Source organism: Mercenaria mercenaria, chromosome 10 (assembly GCF_021730395.1).
Source record: "Mercenaria mercenaria strain notata chromosome 10, MADL_Memer_1, whole genome shotgun sequence".
Lineage (NCBI taxonomy): Eukaryota > Metazoa > Mollusca > Bivalvia > Venerida > Veneridae > Mercenaria > Mercenaria mercenaria.
This window is the reverse complement of record NC_069370.1, coordinates 27,653,858-27,679,695: the sequence shown is the minus strand read 5'-3', so window position 1 is coordinate 27,679,695 and position 25,838 is coordinate 27,653,858. Positions and strand designations below refer to the sequence as shown.

At 33.9% G+C, this 25,838-nt stretch overlaps 1 pseudogene; it reads right to left on the bottom strand.

Annotated features, from left to right (window-relative positions):
- Positions 1–16,678: 16,678 nt before the first annotated feature.
- LOC123560860 (uncharacterized) lies at positions 16,679–21,264 on the bottom strand (annotated as a pseudogene).
- Positions 21,265–25,838: the final 4,574 nt, after the last annotated feature.

Genomic DNA, 25,838 nt, shown 5'->3' with positions numbered 1-25,838 from the left:
ATTGCATGATACCAATACTTCACCAGTTGAGAATTGGATGCTTTGTCACAGCGGTTCCTTCAAAATCTAGTGCGTCCAGTAGACGGAGATGTATGACTCTTGTTACAAAAAAAATGCAAAATAACCACAGCTGTCGAGATGGATTGTGTTGCTAAAAATGTGCATAAAATCTTTAATAATAATAATAATAATAATAATAACTTTATTTTAAGAAGGTGACATATTAAGAGTACATACATGTAGTATACATACAACTTATTTCCAATATGGCCTTCTATATAAATGTAAAAACACAGTACCTACAACAATAAGAGTAACAGTAGCACAATTTATGTTTGGATGAACTCTATTACCCGTTTGAAATAGTGTGTTAATTATTTGGTTGGACTATAACATAATTTTAGTTCAACAGTCGATATGCATTGTTTCTGATCCGGTTAAAACTTTTGCCTTTAAATAAATTGATGGGGATTTAAGAATCCACTAACAAATTTCAAGATATAAAAAATTCTATTCTAACTTAACATACGTTACACATGCTAGAATAATGTTTTCAGGTCAAATGTGATAATGGTTAAATAGATAATATTAGAAGTGTACATGGTCATGGATTCTTTTTTAACTGTATATGAACATTTTAGATTCTAACAGGAAATATTCCTTGCTTCTCTTAATACCATTGACATAAGGGGTATGTTTTAAATGATGATAGAGTGTTTATTTCAGAAATAGTCTGATGTAATTCAATTTTGAATGTCTTTGTGCACTTAAAACTATTTTATTCTGCGTGGAGTATTTGTCATGGCTTTATGTGAGTGCAGTGGGCAGTGTATGTCGTAAATGAAGATTTTTTCCTTTCGATTTGCAAAATTTCAAATTTTTATTTTAAATGTCTGCTCTGGCCAATAAAAATGGAATCAGATTAAACAAAACAAACAAGAAAAATAAGTTTCACTAGAATAAAGAAACAGGAAAGAAAGACGAAAGAAAGTGTAGAAAGAAAACAATTTGTGTCGGACATCACTTTGGAAATTCCTTTTGTTTTCAGTTTGAATGCGCGAGAAAAAAGGTTTCCTTTTTCGTGTGTAATAATTTTATTTTCTATTTTATTTTAAATATTGACTTATTATATTGTTGGCATTGGCTTTTTGCCACATTTATTATCTATGATAGGGGGTATAGACCTTTTATTCCAACGAAATTTCGGATACTGCTTTTTAAAGTTAATTCATGCTAATTTTTAAACCTTTTCATTGTGTTATCTTTATTGGTACTATATATAATAAAGTTATATACATAAATTAGTACATGTGTATATATTTATTATATAAATGTAGGATTTTTTTTAATTTTTATCATCACTAACTGCGACAACGTTTCGGCCTAGGGCTAGCCTGGGAATCCAGTCTGACAATTTCTAACTTTTTTCTACCTGTAAATTGACAATATCAGAAACTCGATGAATGCCAATTAACACTAATTAGCGCAAATAAAGCACGATCTTTCATGCATAGATATTAAGTATGATTTCTTCTGAAAAAGCACAAATATTATCAACGGCTTCCCAGGCTAGCCTAGGGCCTTTATCAAGTCACATGCGCAATTTTTAGATTACATATTTTGCAATTATTCTGGCTAACAAATGCATATGTAACGTTATATGGAATCACGGAAGTGACGTTTACGTAAACAATACAATCGACGTAGACCCGCCAACATTGGGGTACATACTTTCTACTTAAAAACATGCGCTACTTATAGAAAGTTATTTGAAGTGCTTTAGGTTATAGCGGATAGCTAACTTATTTTCTTGCATTCAAATTCAAAGAAATAAAATTTAGTAGTTTTTTCTGTATATCAGTCAGAAAACAGCTGTTCTTTTCATAACATTTAGCTTTTAATAGAAATTCATATGTTTTTTTTCTCCATGCCATTGTTTACATATGCGCTGATTTAGGGTGTACAGGACAGCTTTGGTCAGCTTCTCTACATCTAAACAAAATTTCCAAGATGTTTTTACTATAAATCAGAATACTAATGTATCCCCTTTTAAAACATTTAGCTTTTTAAATTTCCATCAAATACTTTCCATTCACTGATGTTTTTTACATATACACTGATTTAGTCAGTAAAGGATAGCCGTAATTTTTATTTGTTGACATATGAAAAATAACAGAACAAGCAAACATTTAAAATGTATGTCAGAATGTCTGTCTGCATGCTAGTAAAAGAACGATATGAAAATTTATACAATACTTTTCAAGACTAAATACAAAAATTAACAACCTATCCTCTATACCCTAAAATCCGCTATACCCTTAAGCACTGTAGGTTTCCATATAGAAATTAAAAATAATAAAGGGAGGTTATTAATCAATGATGTATCTGAATTTTTATTTGAAAAACTGTATCTATTATTTATGTAAGTCTTGGATCTTCATTAAATGTAATTATTATAATAAGAAAATGAAAATTAACAGGGAAAAAAATAAGATAAAGGAGACTTATGGTATTGATAAACCGGTATAAAAGCTACTACTATAACCATACAACGGAAGGGGGTTGAAAATGCGCAATCTTCTTCGATGTAATACTACTTGATCAGTATATGACTGTATAAAGTGGTAAAGGTGTTTATAGTAGCGAACGGTTTAGTAATATTCATCGCTGCGTATTCAGAAGCTCTTCTCCTAAGGAGGATGTGAAGAAAACAACAAACCCCACCATAATGTCTGTTTGCCTAGGGTCTGCAACAAAGACACAAGTATCGTTATATCATTTCCTGTTCTATCAGTACTACATACACTGCTTTGTTTGGCGCGGAGTTTCATTTTGCTGCATCTTGCAGCAACTTTTGTACTTGTTATGTATATATAATTGGTGTACATTGATGAGACGTAGATAAATTAATAAATCTTCTAATATTTAAGAATAAAATTTTAATATTTAAGAAATTAATTTAAGTTTTTAACATTTTAGTATTAAACTTTAATATCTAAGATTAAAGATTAAAATTTTAAGATTTCAATTATAATATTTAATATCTAAATTTTAAGGCTTAATTATCAAATTTTGATATTTAAGATTTAAATTTGACGATTTAAAAGACTTTTGCTTTTAAGGTTAATAGATTTATTACGGGGCACTCCTGCAGATGCTTAATGTGGAGAAAACACGATGAAACATGGTTTTAAAACCGTTGTATTGCGTTTATAGCTCAACAGAGCATCTCAAGTCCTCCGGTGTGTTTTTAGGGTAATAACTGATTGCCGTCGTTCAAAGTCAGTCAGTTGGTTCGTGAACTTTTTTCTTCGAACATTTTTTCTCCTCAATGCTTTGTCAGGTTAAAACATTATGTATTAACAGTTTAACACATATTGATCAATATATAAGTACATGTTAAGCGGAGGATTACTTGTGTGATCTTCGTGAATTGGAGATAAATGATTTATATTTGACTTTGCAAATATATTACGGGCAAATGCAGAGAAAGAGTCCAGAAAAAGGCGTATAAGACACAAATTGCATTATTGAATTACAGAGATGGAAAGTTAAATACCATGCAGGTACAAAGGCAATGGAAGTGGAGTGATTCCGTAATTAGAATGTAGAGAGCAGAAAGACTCAAACTGTTGCTTACTGTTTCCAGATGACAAACATTATCAGTGGATGTAAAGATGACATATGCTTGACTTTAGGCTGAAACATGTTTTAATATCTATAAAGTGTTAAGGAAACCATCTGAAGTTTGGCTCTATTGATTCTTCATCTTCTTTAAATCTTCCAAATATTCACTTTTGTTCAGTATGCCTTCACGTGTTTATCTTTCATTCGTAATTTAGGGTAAAAACATAATGATATGTTTTGTTATCTTTATTGTTATAATATTGATTTGTTTCCACTTTTGGAAGGTTATTTCTTTAGTTTTTATATTGGACGCTGCTACAATATTATATTTTAAATGACCGTTTTAACGTAGTTTGACTGTATAAACAGTTTTTGAAATGACATTACACAGATGAGCAAAATTGGCCATTTTGACCAACATCTTGTTTCTAAAGAAAAAAACTTTATTGTTGGTATACTTTTCCCAATAAATATAATAGCTGATATACTTGTGTTAGTCCTTGGTCGATTTTATATTGCATTAATATAAGTATGTGACACGACGGATAAAAAGGACAATAAGGACAAAATTACAAAATAGATATGTCTATTTATCACATATACATGTATAAAGAAAAAGTTCTATCTGAAATGTATACATTGTTATGCTTACGTCTTCAATGATTTAGTCATTCTACCCGACCATTAAAAAGTGCAACGTTGTTAACTTGTTAAGTTATTTGCCCTTAATTACCATTTTTACACACGTCGCGTCAGGTATATTTAATTATGACACTTTCCACTGTCCTTTCCTCACCGCACATGTACCCGATTGAAGATTGGGTATTAAACATCAAAGTGCAAAAGAAACAGTGGTGCATTTGTTCAACACATTGGAGTGGGTTATTTGGTTGTCGCAAGACAAAATAGTATCCGAAAAATTACTGGAGAATGATTGAGCCTCAGGTCTATTAAGCTAGTAGGGAGCTGGTCATGACAAGTAGATGGCGCGTACATTGTATTAATAACGGGATTAAAAGGTCAAGGTCACTGTCAAAATTGACTGATTAGCAAAACATCCTCTTACTAGTTAGAGTATCATGACTTAGCCTAGAGTCCTAAGACTTGGTAGGTGGCTGGCCGTGACCAGTAGATGGTACATACTAATTTTTGGTTTAGAAGGCCAAAGGCCAAAGTCTCCTAGATATTGAACAACATTTTCTTGTCCGAACATTTACCAGAGAACGGGTAAGCCTTAGGTCCACAGTCCTGAAATTTGATATGTTCTTTATGACTCGTAATTCGTTCATCTTTAGTTTTGGGTTAGGAGATAAATGGCCATTATTAATTTGCATATCAAAAAATCCTTGCCCATCCAATTACCAGACCAGTGCTTAAATCTAGAGTCCTCTAACTTGGTACGGATGTAGGTGAATATCAATACAGGACCTCTGTCTATTTTGGTAAAGAAAGGTCACTGGAAACATCAAATTGTCTGACGAAATACTAGACATGGTTAGGCCTAGAACATTCAAACGTTTAGAGACGTTCGTCATAATCATATGGTGTATATGACTGGGTATAAGATTAATAGTCAAGGTCACTGTGGTTCTTGTCCGACAAATTTCATGAGAACGAGCTTAGAGTCATTAAATTCGTGGATAAGCTCCTCATGAGTTCATTACAAGCTAACCCCTATATATTTCTTGGTTGAAAGATCATAGGTCAACGTCAAATTGATCTTGAACAGCAAAACCTCATTCCATCAATCACAGTGACAACATTTTGGGTATTTTTCTAAATTTTCTATCCCCACATCATAAAACAAAAACTTTTAAGTCTATCAGATTACACACTATATTTATATTGGCATTGCATATATCATACGAATACTATCTATTGTTTGATTTTGTGTAACTTTAGGCGCGTGAAAAGCATACGAATCGTAGCTACTTTAAGTTACACATTATTACAAATCAAACATACTGATCTTATTCATAAACTGTCATTAATATTTCATCTAATTCTAATGTTTTAGCAGTATGAGGCATTTGGAATGTAAACCAAATCGTTAAAAGTGTTTGCATATTTGTTGTGGTATGGTGTAAACTTCTTTGCAAATTTTAACATCTTGCAAATTGGCATTGGTTCCGTTTATCACCAGTACTGACATGAATTTCTGTTTAAAGTACAAGCTTCTATATATTTCTGTGGTCGTACATTGTGTGAGTTCTAGTGAAAATCAATGCGGTAATTAAAGTTCTGATTAAATCATATCTGTTACACAAAACCGCATGCATTTCACACGGAGCGCATTTAATAAATCAAGTTTTCCTCGAGCACACAGATCCTTCAATGTGTTTATAAATCAACTCATTCCAGTTGCTTCCAGTCCAGTATCGCCACCAACGTTAAATCTGCTGGTTTATGGTACTTTTTCCATACACGAAACTGTCCAACCCAACTATGATTATGCCTGAAAAATTGTTGTCGAATGTATGTGTTTACATTTTCTCTTCATCTTTCTATTTACTTTAAAATAATAATAATGTGATAGACGCTACCACATGCTTCCGTATCCTAAGTCTTCTATGATTAATTAATTGTTATTCTTTCTCTGTGGTGTTTTCCGCATCGTATAATGTAGTATATGTGACTTAGCTTTGACTGAAGTTGTTATCTCTCGGTATATGCTTAATTAACGAAGATCCTAAAGGATGTTATACCGGCAAAGTAGAAGTTAAACTCTTTTTGAATATTTCAAGCTTTCATGAAAGTAATCTATGATCAGTTCCAGTCTTGTGTTTCCGTTCTCTTGCTGAAGCGGCGATAGCACAACTAACAAGAGAGTCACTTTTACTGGATGGTCCACGTCGATGGTAGTCAACTTCAAAATAAACTAGTTCGTTAATATCCCTTACAGTTGCCCCTAAAATGCCAATTCATGCAACTGCCTTTAGGAAGCCGTCGCCGAATGCATGTGTCATGCTCTCTCTCTCTCTCTCTCTCCCCTCTCTCTCTCTCTCTCTCTCTCTCTCTCTCTCTCTCTATCTCTACTTAATATGCAATATTTAGATATAAAGTTTTAATCAATTAGTATTAAAAATTAACTTTTAAGTTTTGAATTTTAAGTATTAATTTTAAATGGCCCTCCACGGCTTCCATGCATGTAAAGTTTACATTATCTTGGTTCTGCAATATATTTCAAATTTAGCTAGTATAGTCCAGTATTTAATCATTTACTTTTTAAATATATATTTAATGTTTTTATCCTTGACCCTACATGTTATCAAAAGGACCCTATATTGGAAATAAGTTGTAAAACATTAATGAGCAATCCTAGAATAACTATGTCACTAAAACTTTTTTATCTTGTTAGATTTAGAACTGTGATGTCAAATGCTAATGTTGTTTGTATCATTTAATGTGATATATTTTATCACAGATAAAAAAATGATTAAATTGAATGCTAAGCTTTTCAAATTTTGCACTGATAAAAAAATCAAAATAATAATAATGCAAAAAACAATTTCATATCAGATTTGATCATTTTCTTCAAAAACATAGACACTTCCGGTCAATGTCGGCTAGTGAATAAGCGTGTGGAGAGAAAACACTTTCAAAAGTTTTAGTGTTTATTTGTAATAAGATATAATTGACTGTGATTATTTGGATTGTGATAAAGGTATTCTTTAATTGTCGAGTCGCAGCGCAGGTTTCAACTTGTTTTTGATGACTTTGTGCCCATTTAATCGATTGTGTATTGGTGTGTTACTATTTATAGTAACGTTGATGTACTTCATAAATCTTGACCAGTGACAATAATCTGTAAAAGGTGTATATCGCCAAAAATTCGTCACGCTTGATTTAGCAGCGTTTAGTGGACATTATTGTATTGATAAACCTGTAACGCTGGTGCAGCGTGCTAACCAAACCGCGCCAAGAGTTCATTACGGTCTAGTGACGCGCTCCCCAGAACAAGAGATTACGGTGGGCCAAGTTGCTCGGACTTTTTGGCTCACCTAGTCGGAACCATGGATGTAAAATCGTCATCATAAAAATTTGTTTCGGAGGCTGCTGATTATGTTGACTCCATAATGTCTTCACAGTTAATCTCTAAAGTGGACACACCGCGTGGAAGTAGCCGAAAACAACATCGATCAGTGTCCGGTACTTGCGACGCTACGTCTAAGAAAGCCAGAAATTGTAATTCACCAGCAACACAGGACTCAAGTGAAAACAAGAAGGCCTTTGTACAATTCTGATCTTCCAGAGCAAGCTCCACACAGAGTTGTAGATAAGTTCTGTTAAGTCTTCATTCATCACGAGCAAGACCCCGCGAGCGCAAAGCGAGTATGAACTTTGCTTCTATTTTGGATGCCCTTAACTCTGATAAGCTTGCCATCAGGGGATTGCAGGTTGTTATTAGATACCACCGATAATGATCGTACTAACTCAGCCAGATCCCTAGACACATCTCATTTAGATTCTCGACCGAGGGCCGGTAACCACTGCGATGATCGACGTGACAGCCGCCGGGACAATCACCGCGATGACCGGAATGATGCCCGTCGTGATGACAATCGATGTTGCTGGGGGGAAGGGGGGTGGGTGTTGCTAGGGGTTCTTCTAACCATGGACGCCCTAGTGGTTACAGCCGAGGGCGTAGGTAGATTCGTGTCGGATTTTGGAATGTGAGTGGGTGGAAAGTGGATCAGAACTCTGACAATTATGTTTTTAGCTCGTCGTGTGTTTTAACAAATGACAAATGATATTTAGGTGTTGCCAAAAGCCATCTTATTGCCGACGATATACTCCATCTGGAGGGTTTTACTTGGTATGGTCACACCAGGACCCTCGTACACAGAAATTCCAGGAGCGGTTCCGGCGGTGTTGGAGTTTTTATTAGAAACACTTTATTCGAACAATTTATTGTATCTTTAGTTGATAAGTCTAATGAAGGCATTTACTTCTTAAACTTTGCCATAAGTTTGCAAATATTACAATTTTTCTTTCCATGTGTATGTTACCTTCCGCCTGAGAATTCTTCTAGAATGTTTGATGTTAACTTCTAATTCTTCTAGAATGTTATGATTCTTTGCTCTCTATTGTTTACCAGTACATGTATAAAGACTGCCGAACTATGTTTATTTGTGGTGACTTTAATAGTAGATGCGGAGATAATGATGATTACATTAGAAAAATTGATAATTTAACTGACCGGGAAATAATTGATTTTAGTTTTAATAAGTAATGTATGGTGAATTATTGGTAGATTTCTTAATCAATGTAACAATGAGTGTAATGATTTTACTTCTATTTCTACTAAAGGTAGTTCTGTAGTAGACTATTGTTTTGTTAGCCATCATTGTTCGGGTATATTTGAACAATTCAAAGCTATAAGAGTGACAGATCTCAATAATAAAACTAAGCTTGTTTCTTCCATTGCGTCTAGTACACTGCCAGACCATTCGGTCCCTATTTTGGAGTACAAAATGTATTATCACTGATGATGAAATTTATGAACAAGAAACTTGTGATATTAATAAGCAGGGTGATAAATATTACAAATATGATGTAGTTAATGTTCCAGCTGATTTCATGCTTAGTCCAGACACTTTGTTTTATGTAAATCAAACAATTTCGAAACTGGAATGTAGTTTTCAGCCTCTGTAGACTGATATTGATGATGTATATAGTGATTGGTGTGGTATTGTACAACTGATTATGCATGATAGTCTTCCTTGTAAGGAGATAAAGTATGGTATGAGTAACAAAAGACGCCCACCTGGAAAGTCATGGTGGTCTGAGAATGTCAGTTCTGCTGAGTAATATTTGTTTGTCAGAAAAAGCCTGGCTCTCGTGTAAAAATAAAAGTAACAAATCTACTTTAAAGTCTAATTATGTTTATACCCGTAAATTATTTGACCGCGAGGTTTAGAGAGCTAAGCGTTTCCATTGGTACTCCTTACAAGCTCATTTACTGGATAAATGTGCTGTTGATACATCTGAGTTTTGGAAATCAATTAGCAAGTTTGGAGTAGACTGTAAAAAAGATAAAAAAAAAATTCCAATGGAAGTTGTTTTAGAGGATGGATCAATTTCTAAAGACGTCAGTAATGTTTTGGCAAGATGGAAACAAGATTTTAGCTCTCTATTTCAAACCGCAAATAATGTTACGAATACTTCTGATAGTAGGAGTATGTATAACGACAATATATGTTTTAATAATCACATATCTGTGTGCATAAAGCTATTACTTCTGTCAATAAGGGCAAAGCAATTGGCATAGACAATGTCCCTGTATTAGTACTTAATAATGACGCAGCGATTTCGTTTCTTCACATATTGTTCAATATATGTTTTGATAATGGTATTGTTCCATCATTATGGAGTAAGTTTTTAATAAACCCCATACCGAAATCTTCTACACTGGATCGAAGAGACCCGCTGTCCTGCAGAGGTATTGCGCTAGCTCCCGCTATGTACAAAGTATACTGTTCTATTTTAAACAGTAGGCTAAGTACTTGGTCTGAGGCAAATGATAAAGTCTCGGATGAACAAAATTGGTTTGGAAAAGGCCGGAGTACTACTGCTAACTAACTTAATCGACACAAGAAAAAAGCTACGCCAATCTACATTTTGTGCCTTCGTAGATTTTAAAAAGGCCTATGATACTATTAATAGAAATATGTTATGGAAACGTTTATCTGGTATAGGTATAGCTGGTAAAATGCTTGACGCTGTAAATTCATGATATATATCTGTAAAGTCATGTGTAAGGATTAATCATCTTAAGACAGAATGGTTTGATGTAAATTGTGGTTTACGTCAGGGGTGTATACTTTCACCTCTTATGTTTAATCTATTCATAAATGATTTGTCACTTTATCTTAAATCATTTGGAAATGGTATATCCATTGGAGGCGAGTTAGTCTGTTTTATGCTCTATGCTAATGACATTGTGTTACTGTCTGAGCCTGCTGATGGTTTACAGGTGAAACTAAATGCTTTAAATGACTGGCGTTGTCAAAATGACATGAATGTTAATGCCTATAAAAGTAATGTTGTACATGTTCGGCCCAAGTCAGAATTATGTACACCCAGTTTAGATTTGGGTGCGGTATAAATCAGATTAACATTGTTGACAGATATACTTATCTGGGTGTTGTACTGCATGAAAATTTGTATTACGATATTACTGGTAAATCTGTTGCTCAGAGTGACAGTCGTGCATTAGGTTTGCTTATTGCTAAATGCAAGACAATCGGCGGTGTACCATATGATGTCTTTACAAAATTATACAATTTTATTGTTTGGCCAGTTTTCGGTTATAGTGCTCCCTTCTGGGGCTTTCGATCATATTCGTGTATCGAACCCATTCATAATAGAGCAATACGATTTTTTCTTGGTGTTGGCAAATATTCACCAAATGATGGTAAATCAGGCGATATGAGTTGGAAACTCACAGTAGTCCGACAATGGAAATGCATCTCGTTATACTGGTCTAAGTTATCATGTATGAATATAACAAGGGTCAATAAAAGAATGGCACTCTGGACAAACAGTTAAGCTAGTCGGTCATGCAGGAATTGGTATTTTAATGTTAAATGTTATTATGATGGTAATGATTTTTCTATGTATACCAGTTTTATTAATCCTATATCTCATTCTTTCGCAATTGTACAAATAGTTGGTCTACAAGAATAAACAACGTCGTAGGTCCCTCTGGTCGCGGGCGTAATAAATTGAGAGTGTATAAAATGTTTAAAACTGAATATGAAGCAGAGAAATATTGTAAAATTGTATAACCACAGGAGCTCGAGGTCGGGAACGCAGATTTTTCTGCCTTATCCGGCCTTTATGCATTGACAGAGCTTACAGCCTTTACGAATATGATCCAAATTTTCCATAATCTCAACTTTTAAAAATTACTCACAAACTCGGGTATACTAAAAAATCTAAAGGAGTGACATCCGCTATATTATCCGCAACGTTCGGTTAGAATAGTGTCCCTTCGGCGCGGCTTGATTTTTATTATATTTTGGTTCCCGATTTTATCGCCCGGCGCATTATCAAACCGAGTCACATGCAACCGGATGTAAACAAAGCGCACATGTAAACAAACTAGTTTAATTAAATGATGTTAGTTTTATACCAAACAAAAGCATTTAATGCCATACTCTCTGGCCACAAGATTGTTCTATTAAGGCAGGCAGGTACAGGAAAATCAGAGAGTGAGTGTAAAAGCACTCCGTGTACGAGGTAAAAATGTATGCGTATGTTGCTATACAGGTATTGCGTGCTTACAGTACCCAAATTTACAACCGATGACTCTGCATCACTTTGCTGGTTTAGAAGACGTCCGACATTGTAACAAGAAGCTTGTTCAGCTTGTAATAAATAATGATGAACGTTTTACTAAAACTAAATTAAGGATCCTGCAAACAGATGAATTAGTCATTGACGAAGTGTCTATGGTTAGTAAGAAAGTAATGGAAAGTGTAGAATACGTGCGCCGTGCAGTAAGAGGTAATGATGCTTGTTTTTGTGGTGTTAAAATAGTTATTTCAGGAGACTTTTATCAGCTGCCACCAATTCCTGACGAGTTATACGGAGATGCTGGTAATTTTTGTTTTGAAACAAACTTTTTAGTTCAATGTTTCTACACATAATAAATTTAAAAACAATACATAGGCAAACTGATAGAGACTTGATAAACTGCATAAATGAGCTTGAAATGGGTCGCCCTAGCGATGAAACAAATATATTTTTGCAGAACCTGTCACGACCCCTGCCAGCAGAGATCCAAAGTAAGACTGTGAAGTTATTTGCACGAAATACATACACAAACGCAAAAGAAAGTGTGCACCCAGGTTTTCGTCAACTGAAGTAGATGATGTTGTCCGAAGTAGATTATTTTGTCTAAAAGTATGTTTGGTACCAAAATTTAGTGCAGTTTATGACCAATTTGATGGGTTTCGATTATTTTCAAAATTTTGATATTTATGGAGATTCTTGGCTATTCAAAGCCAACAGGGGTCAAAAACGGAAGTTGTAAATCTCTTTCTTGTCAGATGATAAAAAAAACTGCCTGTTCCTCCAACATTATTTTGTTTAAAAATAGTGTGTGACTACCTCTACTATTTATTCAAGCATTGATATGGCAACGCTTAGGCCTAACGTAACAGTAGGTTGACGTCACGAGGAATTTTATTCCATTCTTGAGTAGCGGTTGTCACCCGAGGTCTGCTGGATCTGTGGCGTACAGCAACTCGACCAGTTTACTGAAATTGCTGATGCAAAAGAATTATGACATAACTTTGTCACCCAAACGATCTGCTGACGTAAATAACGCTGTCATCCCGTAGAAGCATTGTTAATGCTTCAATTCGCTGAGTTTCACTAAGTCGTGGCATTTTATTACAGCACAGATTTGAAATCTAATGTGTTTTTCCTTTCACCAAAGGCATAAGAAAACTGACAAAACACGTTTTTGTAGACATGTACATTTCCTATGGGCAGCACGTGCAAATCGTGCAAAAGTCCACTATCGCTAGTTACCTTGACTCCATCCAGTTTTTGTCGTAAAATTGAAAGCATTGTAGACGGATACCTCTTTTAGAACTGAGAATATTCAAATTTAAAAAGTGCACACTTTCTTTTGCGTTTGAGTATAGATGTTGATTTGTACAATTATCAACAAATACAATTAGCAGATGGTGAAACAAAACTATTTGAAGCAGCTATTGATTATGGTGACACCTGTTATTTGAAAAAAAAAGATAGTTCTAAGGAAATTAGCCTCAAAAACGTCAGCTAAGGTTATGTTATTGAAAAATATTGACAACCAGTTAGCAAATGGTGGTTTAGTTGGAAATGTCACAGAATTGAATAATGACTATGTAGAAGTAAATCTTTACATAAATGGTCAGTCTAAATTGGCAAAGTTAACTAGATATAATTTCACAAGGTTTGATCCTAGTACAAATGTCTGTATTGCCAAAAGGTGTCGGTTCCCTTTGAAGTTGGCATATGCCATGACTATTCACAAATCTCAAGGAATGAGTATAGCCTGCCTTGAAGTAAATTGCAACCATGCCACAAACCCTGGACAGTCAGGAAATTAAAAGTTCATTTGACAAGGCAGTGGACAGTGAATTGGACACACCTGAAGAAGCAGCTGCTAAAAATTCTTACAACTTTATTTTAAGTGATAAGAGTGAAGTTACAGAATAATACCATACACAGCAAACAAATGTTACTGACATGTACAAACAGTGCTTTACAGAAACACCTGGTAATTTAATACAAAAACAGTTTACTGAATTTTATACTGCTTTTAACAGGTATCTCACTTCTGCTGAATATTTTGATGTCATAAAAACTGCTAAAATGTCCTTTCTCTCATCAGATATTAACATCTACTATGTTTGTTATTCTAGCTAATCTCTTGTCAAAAGAATCTGAAGCTGTACAATCTGTAGATAGTGAGATTTTAGTGCTACCTGATGTCAACTCTCAAATTTCATCAGCTGGAAAAGGAAAGATCAGGTATATAGGTGGGTACTGTATTGCCAAGTATAGGTATAGACTGTGTAGGTCCATGAAAGACTGCCTCTTCTCTCCTGGAATGGAACAGGATGTAAGAAACGTAAAATACCAAAGAAATATGTTAGATAAAATAACTATTACAGCTAGTGAAAAATTTTCCACAACAAAATATATTGAAAGTCTTGAGGAAACATCTATAAAACAAAATATCTGTGAAAGTTTAACTTATATTTCAGACCTGGTATTTTTTTTACCGTTTCAGAAGCGACATCACGGAAATTAATGACATATGAAGTATTAATGAAAGAATCTAAGTATATGTATAGGTTTACCATTGACAAACTTTTATAAGATTCAGATTTGTTTGAATGCTTTGTGAAAGACTGTTGTAATTATCAGAGAATGGATGAGGATACAGGTGAACATGATGACACTGATATTAATGAAATATGTGATTTACTAACTCTGACATGTGAATATGTCCTGTTAACATATGAAAGAATTGTTCGATTATTTACAGTTGTTGTCTTCTCCCAGTTCAGAAAGGACTACTTGCGGGTTTTTGAAAAGGGAAAAAGGTAAGGCTTTTAGAAAAAAGTGTTGGAAAAGAAAGCAAAGAAAGATACTGATACAGTGACATTAGCAACAATAAAAAATGATAGATCTTCTGGAAAACAGTATCACATCTGAAGTTGAAAGCTATTGCTATACAAGATTCCACATTCTATATGGCTTACAAAAAGGCAGAAGTTATTCAACTTTTAAAAGGTTATGGACAGAGTATTTCTGCAAAAGTAAACAAAATGCAATTAGGTGAACATTTATACAATTACCTTTTAAATGAAGACACTTTGGTTATGAGTAATCCAGAATGCATCTCTGTAGAATCAACACAGTCATCAGAAATAGTGTCTGAAGTGGTGTCAGAAATGAGGAAAGGGATCCCTTTTAACACAGAATCCGAGCCACAACCTGGAACATCTGGTAGGGTCGTTCGTGATTATTATTATTATTATTATTATTATTATTATTATTATTATTATACCAGATTTATATAGCGCCCTTTTCATGATCAATTTCATGTTCAAAGGCGCTTTACATAGTTCAAATGACAGTGAACCAAAACCTAACTCATCTTTTGAAGGACTTCGTCTACACAAAGTGAAAAAGTCTGTCCTGAAAGGTAAAGGAAGAAAAAGTACAAGCACAGCAGTTTCTAAAAAGTTAATGAGTAGTAGTAAAAAGTTTAAAAAGAGGATCAAAAAACCTGTCAGTTCAGATGAAGAAATAAATGACGATAGTGAACTCTGTTGAATTTGCTCCAAAAAGGAAGAAGAAGGTGAATTTTGGATATCATGTGATGCCTGTTTATTATGGTGTCACAGGAAATGTGTTGGACTTTATGATGCTGTTGACTGGAAGTACTTTTCAGGAAATAATGCAGTCTTCATTTGCCCTATGTGCCATCCAATTAGAAATTGCCTTTCATTACTTAGGTAAGATATAAGATAAAATTATTTGTTCAAAAAGGTAGTGAAGGTTTATCAAGCATTTTTCAAAAAAAGACAGTAGATGGGACTATGCTGCTTTTAGTTTGTCCCTCTAAATTCATGTACAAAAAATTTACTTCACCAGGGATTTGAACCCAGAACCCAGCTTTACCTGTTGACAATGGATTGGCTTATTTTACTTTATTTATGTACATTTGATACACTTCATGATGCCACATTTTTGATACAATAAATGTTTTCACTATTTCACTGATATTAACTGATAGCAATTACTAAATCCTAACAGGACTGGTTTTATAGCAATATATATCCATATAAAATTTGTTTTTGCTTTAACCCTTACCATGCTTGACACAATTGATTCTGCCTTTGCGACCATTGTAGACAATGATTAGCCTGCACATCGTTTGACAGTAAATGGTACTGTCCAAATTGGAAGATGGAAAAGTTCATTATAGAAATTCAGCAGGGTAAGGGTTAAACATAGTGAGATGTGCTGTTATATAGAATTTATCTATCCAGGGCTGCAACAAAAAAAATATCCAATCAGCATTTTATTTAGAGTGATGGACAGTTACTGTAACTATATACTCCATTTTTTTGTTCTTTTTATGTGTCTAAAAAACATTTTGTACTCTGAGCATAAAATGTGACAAAAAATCAGTTTTGACACTAGCCAGCTATGAGTTAGTAGCTTTAAATAAATATATAATTTGACAGAAATCTAGTGATTTTAATAATCAGAATCAAAATTTCATTTTTATATGATTTTGATTTTGTCATTAATGAAAGCTTAGTAAAGTGGGCTAGCTGTACAATGGTTATTCTAAAACAAGGAAACTTCATCTTAGTAAAGTGGGCTAGAACAGCTAAACACAATTTACATTTTTGTAGGAGCTGTATTTGCATATTTGACATCTATTATACTTATATAATAGATGTATAATAGATAATGATACATGTATAATAGATGATGTCATAATTGAATAGTCTGTGTTACTTACCATTTAGATACTTTTCACAGTGGAGTTCTTCATGGTGTTTAGTATGGTCTTCAAAGCCTGTCTCTGGCCACTGTAAACTTCTGCACCTGTATCTCCTGTATTGCTTTTTCTTGAAATGGTGCACTGACCAAGAATTACATTGTTCTGTGTTCTAGTATATGTTAAGAAATTTGGATTGGTATTAGCTCCATTGTGCAGACCCCTTTGCTGAGAGAAAATATTTTCTTTAGCATCTTGATACTTTCTCATAAGATGTAGCATATTGTTGTTTAAGACATTTTCTGCTAAACTTTTTCTCATTTTGAGTTGGGGATTCAAAAAGAAGTGGTCATTTGTGTGTTTCTGATATACTTTTAAAGAGTTTGTACTTGTGGCCCACTGGTAAGCTTTGTACCAATGCTCCCAAATGATAAATTTTACTTTGTAAACCAGATTCCTTTTAAAGCTTTTTGTTATGCCACTTTTAGAAATATTGTTTCTGATTTTTTTCATTAAGTGAGAATAATCCATTATGATACATATGTCTGGCTTTTTAGGTTCAAAGATGTTTTTAGTTTTCATGGTTTTCATAGTACTTGAAGTTTGTTCATTTTCAGGCAGCAGCATTTTCATGAAAAGTCTATTATTTTGTGCACCATCTAGACTTACATATGTCACTGTGAAACCAAATAAACCTAACATTTTTACACTTTTCCAAAAAATTAAATAGAGTTCAGCTGGACTGGTTTGCAAAGTTACAAAATGGCCTACTAATGTATTCAGAATGGGGATCCCGTGCGATCGGAAAAAAGATTAATGGCGACATATACCAGACTGTAAGACCATGTCTAAATGTCACAAAAAGACATGTCGCCAGTCCGATTTCTGCGACTGGACCGATCTATGACGTCATCAAAATGGCGGCAAAGTTTGAAAATATAACTTTGCGTAATTCATTATTTATTTATGTTACACAGCAAAACGTCATCTTATTCTCTCCGGTTTTCCATTCTAGAATATGTGTTGTCAATGTAATAACAATATTCAAGCATATAAACAATTAAATAATGTGAAATAATAAAACATATCTTGCCCCATCCACTTTATATTAACAGATTATCTTCTTGTTGAATATATTTGTTTGATATATGCTATACCATCAAAATATACGAATATCGTCATATTCCAATAGTGCTGTAGCTGTTTATGTGTGCTTTATGTCTCTGCTACACATGAACACAGTACCAATTTGCTGACACACCATCAGTCGTAACGCGTTGAACTCCACAATGACCTTAAACATTCTTTCCATAGTCCATAGTTTGGATTGTTACCTTCATTTTAGAATATGTCGGTCATTTTAGCCCCGTTTGTGAGATGGAAACTTTTCATGATGGGTATCACGATTGTGTGATGAAACATTTGCCATCGTCCGGCATTCTTAGGAACTCCTGAAAGTTCTGTGATAACTTTGTCAGTTGTCAAGGGCTGGCACAACATTTAATAACATTTTTGGAGAATTTTCATAACGGTTCTACGACAGAATTTCTGTTACAAAAGTGTCTTTCTTGAAATCACAATTGTCAACAGCAAAGAATATATGGCGACCATTCACAAAGTGTCTTGGAATATAGACAACCTAGTTAGAGAACGGTTATTATTAGCTAACTGATTCTAATAGGCTAAGAGTAGTCTATATAAATATATAACCCGTGTAAGAAGTATTTTAGTTCTATATTTCTTGATGTTTAATGTGTAATACACCGGCTGTAACCTGTAAATGTTATTAGTTATAACCACGAAAAGTTTCAGTAGGTTTGTGGATGTATGCGTCGAGCACATAAGATTCTGTGACGAGTTGGGAACGTGACTATCGTTGACATGTTCAAATTGTCATTCTTGGTTTCCACGGAAGGACCAAGAATCAACCAACGTAGATAACATGCAATGTAATACCGGTAGGTCTGGACTTCCAAATAAGATCTTGATTGTCAGCGGTAACTGAGTACCAGCCTGAGGAATGAGTATCATTTTTCCCTAAAGAATTTAGCTGTAGAGGAAAGTTCTTGTCTGTTAGCCTTTCCGTCCAAAAACTGAATTGCTAATCCTGAGTATGTAATTGTTTCATCGACAATAGTTTGGCATATTTTGTGTTTATTGCCGGATTTAGACGTAAGACTTTTTCATCGCCGTTTGTAATTTTTCATCCACAGAGCATTGGCCTCTTTCAACAACTAATATTTGCTATTGCCTGTCTTGACAGGAAACAAACAATCTTTTTCTTCGCCCGAAGGGGGCGTATTATATTATGACGCCGGTGTCCGTCTGTCCGTGTCCACTCTGTAACTCTTGAAACCCTTGAAGGATTTCGAAGAAATCGCCACAGATGTTCACAAATATGACTCTTGTTTCCTATCGGCTCTGTAACTCTTGAACTGCTTGAAGGATTTAAAAGCAGTTGGCACAAATGTTCACCACATCAAGACAACATGCAGAGTGCATGTTTCGGATAGTTGGCTTCAAGGTCTAGGTCACACATATGGGTCACATGTCATACATTCGGGCGTGTATTGCTCCGCATTGCGGAGCTCTTGTTTCCTAAAAGAATCATTGTAACACTTCTAGTTAGCACTAGGGGTGTTTGTTTATTTTCAGTCATATTTGACTATATTGCTTTTGCAACAATAATCGTTTCGTATCTGATTTTAGCGCGGTCCATTGTGTTCCTACTGACGCGGCTCTATCACAATCTCTTTACCAAGATGCAAAGTCAGTCTCTGTCAGAGAAATCGCGATCATCACATTAAATGCATTCTCGAATGGTAGAAAAGACTGTTGCATAAGCGCTAGGGCACATTTTACCACTGTATGTTTAATATATCATACCCGTACATAGTTTCCATATCGTGCAAAGTTGTGCTACTGGAGCTTAGTGTTGTTGTGATCAGACATTTGATACATATTTACAGGTATAAAACAATACAGAGAAGATATTTACGAACATATGTTAAATAAAACCTGAAAAGTAGATTACTCGGAAACACCGAGAACAATGCAAACAGTGAAAATTGTAGACTCGGGTTGTTTGAGTCTGTTCATGAGCAGTAATGGAAAATGCAACACAGCTCACACCCCCTAGCACCGGCTTAAGCAGTATTCAATCTTCAAATCTAACATTGTCAAGAAAATGTTTGAAGCAAATTTAATGAGTGTTTCATACAGCAGCTTAAACATTTCTGAAATGATTGTAAATGCTCCACAGACATCATGTCAGTTTTCACTGAATGCTGTGTATATTTTACGGAAGAGTGATATTTCACGGTTAAAGGATTTGGCGACGACACATCTGTTTGAATGGGTCAATAGCGAAGACACAGGAATGTCACAGCAACAGCAACGAAAAGTAGAAAGTAGAGAGTAACTTATAAATGTGATAGATAAATTAGATATTATACTCTTTTATTTTATAGTTATGTCCAGCTGTGTTAAATAGTAAAAGAAGAGTTCACTAGAAAGAAAATAGTGCACTCATTCAGAAAGATACATGTAGAATTATATTACAGTGTATTAATATACAATTTTGAAGGGTCGTGGGTCGTGAGGACCCTGCGAGATGATTGTGCTTTTGGTTATAAGTTTGTCTAATCTATTATTACTGTTTTCAATTATGTAAGATTATTGTTATTAGACTATTATCAACAGGTTGATTAACATTTAATTACGATGAAGCATAGAAACTACTGCATCAAAGTTTTTCCTTTATTTCGCGTCTCTTTAAAGATGTACTATGCTCACCATTTACATATAAATATTTCATAATTGCATATTGATCTAAATCTAGAAAAACTACATTAAACATCTTTACCTTGGCTAAATATATAAACTAACTGCGTATACTGCAATCACAATTAAATGTCTGTAAAATAACATTTGTTTCAAACAGACTTCCAGAGTTTTAGTAGCGTAATATATTTACACATTAATCAGTATGTAGAATTTGAACCTTACACACCACATCTTTCATTCTCACAAACATGGTTATTTTATAATTCCATAAATGATATGCGACAATTGTTCATATATTCAAATATGAAATTTGGGCATAATATTGTAAAAATGACGTTCTTTTTATTTAAAATAACACAATGCTAATCATTATGTATGTGGACGATGTAAGCAACAACAAACTTCACTTTCAGCAACAAAAACAAACAACTCTATCAATCATTTGAAGATGATGATATATTTACATTTTAAAAAATGGCCGCCATTTTGATGACGTCATAACTTGGTCCAGTCGCAGAATTTACACAGGCGACAATGCTTAGAATGAACTTCAGACATTACGGAACCGATTGGTATATGTCGCCATTAATCTTTTTTCCAATCGCACGGGGTCCAAAATATGGCTCTTAGCGAACACACTATACAGGAAAGCGGAATCCTGTGTGCCCAAGAAATAAAAGTTGCAGTGCATGCGTTGCCATTTTAAGGTCACTGTTACCAATGAGTTTTTACATGTATACGGTTTCACCACAACAGTCAACAAAGCCAATGATTTCAAAGAAATCACCGTTCTGTTTAAGTTGAACATCTTCTTGAATTGTCATTTCATCAATTGGTAAACCACCTTCATATCCTTCAGTGGGCAAGTTTCTTAGTTTTGCTTCAGACAACATCTATTTTAATACATCTTTAGAAATGCCTGTCTGCTGGTCATTTTTATTTTTATTTCTCTGTATTTGCCTTTTAGATGGAAGAGAGAGAAAGCCACTCTTTGATAAGTCTTCATATGCTCTAGGAGATCTACAGTAAATAGTGAGGCACAAACGAATGAGCTGAGAATTCCACTATATATCTACCATTGTTTTTATGTACTGACTCAAGCTGGGATTTGATTTATAGCAGCATTTTTTCAGGCATGTTTACTTCTTTTATAATGTACTCTAAAATTTGTGTAATGACTTGTTGTTCTATATGATTCACCAGAATGTATGGGTACCTCATTATTAAGTATGCCATTCCATGTTATGCCAATATACTGTTTTGTGAACTTGGACCAGTAGTATTTATTTCTGACTGTTTTGGCTGGTATTTTACCAAACACATGTTGGATAGCTCTTCCAATTTCTTGCCCAGTAAACTTATTTTTTAATTTTCTTTCTAGGTCACTAAGATATATGCTGCCATTTTCACACTGAGTTAAATTCATCTGCAACATGCTATTAATGGAAAACCAGAGATTATTGTTATGAACACATGTGATACATGGAATATTTAACAATCAGGTGACTTTTACAATCTTATTCTAGCCACCAGACTCAAAAGCGCATATTTTCTGGTTTTTATACATGCATTTCATGAAGCATGATTATTTCTTCTTATCAAAATTTTATTAAAATATCAATCCTGAAAGACTGTACACAGTGTGGCTTGGATGATTTTACTTGAAAGAAAATCTGCAGATACATGTATATATATATATAAAGACATTTAATGAGGGTACTGGAAGAAGTTGTAAAAGTTGATATATTGATTCAATATTTATGTGTAAAATGTCTCATTTACTGAGACACTGAAAGTTACAGTTTAAATATATAAAAAACACACTTACTGTTTGCTTTTTGATGCTAAACAATATCTAGGGGTAGTTTTATATTTTAACGGAAACATGAAACATACAATAAATCACTTAAAGCATAGTTTGCCTTGAGATCAAAACTTTCAAATGTAGAAAATGTAAGCATGGAACTAAGCCTTAAATTATTCGACTCATTGATAATGCCAATATACACATATGGACCAGAAATATGAATAAGTGATTTTGACGTTAGTAAACAGAATATTGATCAATGTCCTTTCGAAAAAATACACAATAGATTTTGTAAATATACACTCGGAGTGCATAAAAAATCTTCAAACCTTGCATCTAAATGTGAACTGTGTAGACTGTCGTCATTAACATATATTGCCCAACAAACGCTCAAATTCTATAAGAGAATTCGTGAAAACACGTCAAATAAACTGCTCATGGATGTTTTCAAATGCCATGAAATGTTACAGGCTAGCGGATCCAAGTCATGGCTCAATTCCATAAAAGATCTGGAGGAAAGGTTTCAATACTGAAGTCAAAAATACGGACAATAAGTCAATCAAAACTGTTGTAAATGAAAACAGTAAGCAAAACATGTTAAACCACATCGAACACCTTCGGAACTCCAAGGATGATAAACTAAACTTCTTTCATATGTTTTACATATGACACGTTTTAGTTACAACCATAGCTCACAATAGGATAAACTAAGTCAGTAACAAAGAATTTAACTGCGCTAAGGATATCCAGTCATAAATTACAAATAGAAAGAGGTAGATATACGAGGCCCAAAACATCAAGGTCTGAAAGGCTTTGCTCAGTCTATAATATAGTTGAAGACGAAATGCATTTTTTAATTGAATGCAGGAGAGTTAATAACAGAGAACAGTTATTTGATACTTTAAATCTCACACTCAGAGACATACAATCTAATGAACAAGAGATAATTACAATACAGTCAAACTTGTGCTAGCGACCACCCGTGAATAGCGACCACCTGTCGGCAACGACCGGCCTTTGGTCCCCCCGTAGAAAAGTGCTCATAAAAAGGCCGTGAATAGCGACCACCTGGCGACCGCGACCAGCGACCGGCCTAATTCATTCCCAAGGGTGATATTTGACACCCAATAACGACCAAGCTGGACCGTTCCGGCATGAAAAAATTACCCGGTCTGAAAAATGATGAAATACGTATATGTACGCGCAATTATAACAGTATTTAGCGCACTTTTTACGTTAAACGATGATTTTCCTGCAGATAAATACCAATTTGATCAGCGTATATGGCGGGGTTTTTTTTAATAAAAATCTGGGAATGAATGTTTTCTTCGGTCCTTTTTCAAGGATTTCCCGAACATTATAATTATGTTAAACAAGCCATATACATAATGTATAATGTATAATATACATAATTATGTATAATATAATGTAATAATAATGTATAATATACATAATTCGAGAGAAAAAATCTACTGACGATTATTAGATTAGATAATAATTACAAAAAATCAAACTGTCAAATTAATTCCCCGCCCCCTCCCCTTCACGAACCAAACAAGTCATAAATTCAAACTGACGAATAAGTAATGAATGTTTTCTACCTATTCTATTTCAAGTAAACCACTGTATTTTTTATTTTATTTTTATTATCGTTATCTTTTATATAGTATTAATTTTTATAAATAACATATCTCTTGAAAATATTTTCTTAGACATGCGAAAAGTATTTCATTTCAGCACTCTATTTTCTGAAATAATATTTTAGAAATGACATCTGCACAGAAAAGATATTTTAACAGATTGCGAATCGGGATCTATAGGATGTTGCCGCATATTTATAGATTCGCCTACTGATAAACGGTACTGATCGCCGCAAACTGATAAAGTTTCTCCGTAATACACATTCACAACAGTGTCGAGGCACGGTGATGAAAAAAATCAATAATCCATCGGCTTATCAGTGGCGTTGCTTATAGTAGTTGCTATTTTCACGCAGAATCATGAACACATTTTTTTAAGCGTATTGAAACTAGTTATTGGATTTCAGAATAGGTCACATGATCAAAACAAGTGTCGGTTCAGAATCGATCACGTAATCAAATCAAGCGTCTTTATTATTCTTACGCTTAAGAAGATCTATTATAATTTATATTTATAAGGCAGTTTAGTTTTCTTCACATACTGTTGTTGATATAACATGTGTAGATCTATTTAATCATATCTGGATCGAAAATATAATTGCAAAATGCAATATGAAAGTTATGTTTGGTAAATACTTTGGAACTTGTTTTCTGTGTGTTGTCAGTTTGGTCATAAGCTCGACAAGAAAATTGAAAAGCTTAATAGAGATGATTGAACTATCTCCAGATCAGCCAGGGATGTGCGGGGAATGGTTTGCTGTTACTACCATATTGCTACATTACAATAGACTATTTTGGTCTTTCGGTTCCGATTCTTTCGATTAATCAAATCGGAGAGAGATCAGAATCGGACCGTTTAATCGATTCTGCTTCAGCTGTCCGATTCTCATCACCAAGACACCGTTCTGCATTTTGCAAGTTTCGGATGGGAATCGCACCCATAAGGATTGAAACCGGATGGTATGAGGGTTTACCAGTGGAATCTAGGACTTGTCCATTTTGTGATATTGCTACTATAGAAAATGAGTTTCATGTCATATTAAATTGTTCTTTGTACAGTGATTTAAGACAAGATTTGTTAACAAAAGCAAATTCTTTGAATACCAATTTCTTCTCATTATCTGATTATGATAGATATTGTTTCTGTTTTCGAACGCAGATATGATTCGTAGTTGTGCCAAAACCTGTTTTATGATTCTACAGCGACGTCAGATTTTAATCTGTAAATAGCGATTAATGTTGTACATAATGTCAATATTCTTACTTAAGGTAAATATTAAAGTATAATCCTATTTATTTTGATTTGATCAAAGCGAAATTATATTTCATGTCATTTATCACCTCTTTAACTCATGCGTGTTAGCACCTTTTTTATACTTTCATTGTTTTTAAAAACATCATAGTTTTAAAGAAATCAAAATGTAATATCTGGATAGCAGTGGTGTTTCGGTTTTGTTCTGTAAACTTGTACAGTGATAACGATAAATGGCTGTGATATTGTCAGCCATCTCTTATAACTCCATGTAGGAGTGGCATTGTACTTTTATGCTGTTAACCTTGTTTTATATTACAATTATAAAATGTATGTACAATGATGAGATGTAAATAAAGATTGCTACCTAGTGACAAACATTATCAAAGTTTACCTGTTAGTTCTAATATAACAATTATATCAGAACAGAGCAGTACAGAACAGAACAGAATCTTTATTAACTTGTAAAACATGTACATCGTTAAATAACATATACATACAGTATATAAACAAATACATACAATTGGTCACGAATTGAATAAATTAAAACACACACATTATTAATACTTAGAGGATGAACTGGTTACTTCAATAATATTACCTTTGAATTAACAAATTTCTACGACTGAAAGAAAGTTTAATGAATTTACTTAGCTTGACAAGAGTATCTTGACTATCGTTGCACTTAAACAATTCAAT